The sequence below is a fragment of the Oryx dammah genome, unplaced genomic scaffold (assembly GCF_014754425.2).
Source record: "Oryx dammah isolate SB20612 unplaced genomic scaffold, SCBI_Odam_1.1 HiC_scaffold_23, whole genome shotgun sequence".
NCBI lineage: Eukaryota > Metazoa > Chordata > Mammalia > Artiodactyla > Bovidae > Oryx > Oryx dammah.
This window is the reverse complement of record NW_024070207.1, coordinates 24798750-24803786: the sequence shown is the minus strand read 5'-3', so window position 1 is coordinate 24803786 and position 5037 is coordinate 24798750.

Genomic DNA, 5037 nt, shown 5'->3' with positions numbered 1-5037 from the left:
TCTACTTTTGAAAGATATAAAGGAATTGGCTTAAACTGAAAGCAGAGCCTTGAACCTGGGTCTCTGGAGTAGATTCTAGTCTGGTAGAATTGTGGGACCAGATTTGTCTTCAAATTGTTGGACCACCATTGGGAAGAGGGGCAAATTTGGTTTTGTGTGAAGTTACCAGGGGGGCTGGTTTCACTTGACCTCAAGCTATGAGGCAGAGACACAAGCAGCGGTCTGTGGGGCTAGTGCGTTCTTGTCACTGGAAGTTGTTCAGAGTAGAGGGCAGGGACCCTGTATGTGGGAAAAGAAAACCAAAAACCCAAAGCGAAACCAATCAGTGCTAGGGTAGAGTCAGTCGATGACCTTCGAGGTTCCTGCTGACCCTGTGATGTTTAAGTGCTGGCCAAGCGGGTGCACATTTCTCAGCAGTCTTACATCAGGGATGAATGAGGTGCACGGTACCTCTCCCGATTGCTTTCTTATACTACTTTATTCAAAGCAACTGGCTCGCGTGGCGGTCTGCAGACCAGGTGAGTTGCCGGCTGCAACCCGCTGCACCTGCGTACGCGCCCCCGCCACCCCGCCGCGCAGCCCGGGCAAAGCCTTGCAAGCCTCAGGAGCAACCGTACCCTGGGATAAACTTCGGCTCGGGCTCTGCCGCACGAGAGGGGCGGGGTTACTTGAATTGATACTCAGGAGAAGGCGATTGGCCCCCGGGGAATCCAAGGGGCGGGACTAGTCTATTGTTGCCATTGGTCCTGAGGGCAAGTTGAGGGATGGCAGCGAGGGGGCGGAGTCCACGAGCGAAGGCAATTGGCTAGGCTAAAGCCCACCAAGGGGAGCTGGCCGGCAGGCGGGCTAGCCTGAAGCCGGGAGTCCGCAGCCAGTAGCCCGGAGGCGGCTGCGCGAGCTCGGCGGGGCGAGGGGCGCACGGGGCGTTGGCACTGGGACGCGCGCTTGCGTCGCCGACTTGGATGCAGCGGGGACGCTTCTGCTCCCCGTGCGCTCGACGCGAGCCATTCAACAGCTGGCCTCGCGGGCTACAATCGTAGGGAGCGACTGGGAGCTTTGCCGGTCGAGACTGCGGCGATTGGAAAGACGCGGCGGCAGTAGCGGCAACCGGGGTACGCCAGGAGAGACCCAGGTGGAGACGCAGCAGCACCCCAGGATCCCGGTAAATGCCCTCCGCTCTGCTTGCAGAGCGGCAGCCACGTCCCGCTGCGTATCAGCGGGCCGGCTGGCCTGGCCTACGGGAGCTGGGTGCCTGTAGACAGGGCCACGCGGGACCCATGGCGGGGATTGGGGAGGAGATGCTCGGGAGGCCTGGGTCGCTCCGCCTGCCCCTGCAGAGTCAGGGTTTCCGGAGATGCGCCGGGGCTCTTCCCCTGGCCCTCTGCGTTCACCCTAGACCTTGCCGCACCTCCCCCGGCCCTGGCGCCGCACTAGGTCAGCTGTGGCACCCACGCCAGAGCTCGCTTCGGCCGCCGAGGTCACTCGAGGCATTCCCCTGGGGTACGCTGACAGTGGCGTCTCGCTAGTGGGAACTAAAGGTGCCCTCTCCGGTACCATCCACAGGCCAAAGGCCGGATGCTCAGCTTCACCCCCGGCTCTGGTGCACTCCTCCAATTAACCAGCAGCGGGGCGCCGCCGCCCCCGCCCCACTGTGACCCGGTCCTGGGCTTCAGGGATTTGTCAAGAGTCTCACTTGAGCTTTCCAGTGCGGATGGAATAAAACTGTCCCCAACCTGACTGGTACGACAGGGCCCACCCATGGCACGGGGTTCTGAATTTGGGTTGGGGGCAGCTGGGCCAGGGAAGAGCAGTTTGGAGAGGCCCAGGCGGTAGGAGAACTGCTGTTCCCAAACGCGGAGAAGTCAGGTAGTCTTGGTGCGTGGGACTCACCTCTTCTTTAGACGTGGTCTCCTGCACTTGGCTATTTTATTTAAAGCCAACCGTTCAGTTCAGTTCAGTTCAGTCGCTCAGTCGTGTCCAACTCTTTGCGACCTCATGAATCGCAGCACACCAGGCCTCCCTGTCCATCACCAACTCCCGGAGTTCACTCAGACTCACGTCCATCCAGTCAGTGATGCCATCCAGCCATCTCATCCTCTCTCATCCCCACTGGAGAACTTTTGAATGTTGTTAACTCCGAGGAGTGAGTTTTATTGGAACACTGGATTCCAGCATGAGGACTGGTCACCCTTTTGACTTTTCCATTTTCTCTGCATCTTGTCTAGATTGGGACTAAGGTCTCAAAGATCAGGCCCATTTTGCTGTGTTCTCTCCTACCTGCCTTGATCTAACTTTGGAACGTCATTATGTTGAGAGAGCAACTTAGGCACAGACAGGGCTCCATCTTCATGCTGAGAAAACTACTCTTTGGGATAGTATAGTTGGGGTCTCTCCAGTTCTGGTTTTTTTTTTTTTTTTTAGTTTGCTTTTTAAAGAATGTGACATTCCAATAGTCATATTTTTCTATACCCTGTTTTTCTGTTTGGGCGGGAGGAGTCACTCAAAGCATTGAGGAGCTTGAAGTGTGGAATAACGTGAGTGAAGTTATTTTTACCTTGGCTTTTGCTAAGCACAGAGAAAAGTAGCAAGTGGAATAGGCCTGCTGGCACGAGTGTCAGGGGATCCTAGCTATGGTGTAGATCAGAACACGACTGCAGGTGGAGTAACAGAGCCGAGGTGCGGAACCAGTGAAAACCATCTTGGCTCCTGTGACGGCGCCTGGGCTTTCCATGTGTGGGCACCTGCACTAAGTCGCTTCAGTTGGGTCTGACTCTTTGCGACCCCATGGACTGTAGCCCACCGGGCTCCTCTGTCCATGGGATTCTCCAGGCAAGAATACTGGAGTGGGTTGCCATGCCCTCCTCCAGGGCTTTCCGTGTAGTCCTAGCCAAAGAGCGTGCCTGCAGTGTGGTCCTTTTGTGTGGGTTCCCTGCCGTACACTCATGTGAAGAGCATGGCCTTTGACGGGCTTCATGTGTCATCTTCAGCATCAGAAGGAAAAGTGAGGTGCAGAGATTTGGGAATGTGAAGCTAGCTCATAGTGGTGGCAGTTGTAGTGGTGGTGGTGGTGTGTGTCTGTGTGTGCACATGTGTGAGGGAGAGAAACTTGTTTCAAATGCTAAAGCAGCTCTCTGCCACCGAGCCTGGCTATGGGTTTGTCTTCCTAACCTGCATTCCTACTTTTGCTAGAGAGAGGGGTTTTGGCTGAGCTCTTTCAGAGCCAATGTAGTGTTACTTGTATAATTCTCTTAGTGGCCATGTTGGGCCTCTATCAGTTCTATGTTATAGCCAGCATGCTCCTGAACCTGTAAGATGCTATGTATTAATAGCAAGTCGGAGGCTGAGGTAGACCAATGCCTGAGGCACAGTCTGAGCAGATGTGGACTGCATGGAATCCAGTGGTGCTTTGCTCAGAAGAGACACCATAAGTCCGGACCACTTAACAGCAGAAGAAGGCCAGCCATAATAATAATATGCATTCACCTTAATTGAGCGTTTATAAGCATTAAATACTTGCATCATTTTTTGTAAACTTGACAATTCTGTAAGGTAAGCATTATTATCTTCTGAAGCTCAGAGAGGTTAGGTAAATTATCCAGCTGGTCAGTGGCAGAGGTGGGGTTTGAACCCGGGTCTGGTTGACACTAGCCCTTGAGCTTGAAAACATTTTACCATTTCATGTCACAGAGGAGATTTCAGAAACCAGGTGGGATGTGAGCAAGGGTTTGAAGGGTGGGGTTTATGTAGGGAGAGAGGACATTAAGAGAGGGGTTTGAAGGAACTCGAGGGAGACTGGTCTGGCTAGAATGCGGGATGGACACAGGGCATGATTAAATACAGAGCTGGTGGGGGTGGGGTTGTCCTCTGAAGAGCCTTGAAAGGAACTTGGGACTTGATGCAGTAAGAATGAGGGCAAGGTTGAGAATTTTTGAGCAAAGACAAGCAGGTCAAAGCCAGTCCTCATTCCTTGGTGTGCCCTACCTGGGTCCCCGGGCCTGTCCTTGCCTCACTCTTCCTTGAGAACCTTGCCCAGCTGTCAGTATATTTAACTCTTGTTTTAAAATTTCCTGAAACTTTGGAGAGCACTGGGTACATGCAACCAAGAAGAAGGAGCAAGCTGGGAGTCTGGGGTCAAGTTCAGCCCTAGATGGGTGTGCTTCAGCCTGTACAATATTTTTTTTAAAGCAATTGAATTAGGGGCCAATGTTGAAAAACCAAGGAGCCCAATAAAAACCAGGATTTCCAGCTTCTCTCTTCTTTTAAAGTTTTTTTAATTTAATTTTTTTTAACACCAAAACATTTTGTATTCGGATATGGCCAATTAACAATGTTGTGATAGTTTCGGGTGAACAGAGCACTTCTCTTGAAATGCCAGAAGACTTGGCTGGGGTTTCGCCCGCAGAAGACAGAACCATGCAGTGCTGATTGGCTGGGGTCACATCCCCCATGTCCTGGGACACACCTGACCTGGTGGGCCCCAGACCCCTACTCGAGGGCAGCAATCCCTCACGCAGGAAGATGCTAATTTAGGATTAGCTTCTTGTCTTACTGTGTAATTAGGGAATTGTCAGACCTGCAGAAGGACCGACTCTGAAATGTGAATATTCTTAACATGCAGGAGTGCTGTGGCCCTGTCTGGGGAAGGGTTACTGACCAGGAGCTGAGCGGCATCCTGATGTGGCACCTTTCCTCTGGGCTGGGATTTCGAAGCCTACTCTGATGGGGTCCCAAAGAGACAGTCTGGCAGGTCTTGCTTGGACTCAGGTTTTGTTCCTGAGAATCTGGGTCAAAATGATGAAAAGAGTTCAGAGGGAAGAAGAACCAACTCGGAGATGGTGACCTAAAAAGTAACGTGTTAAAAAGGTGAATCTGGAAGTCACTGAAGACACTATGTATGTTCTAGGGGGACAGGTATGAGCCATCTCTTTGCTGGTGTTTGGAGTGAGAGGTCTTCTTGGTGCAGGACTGTACAGGCCCTGCGAGACGCTTAGCAATTCTGGCCCTCTCTTCACCCAGTGACAGCAGTACCTGTCCCTG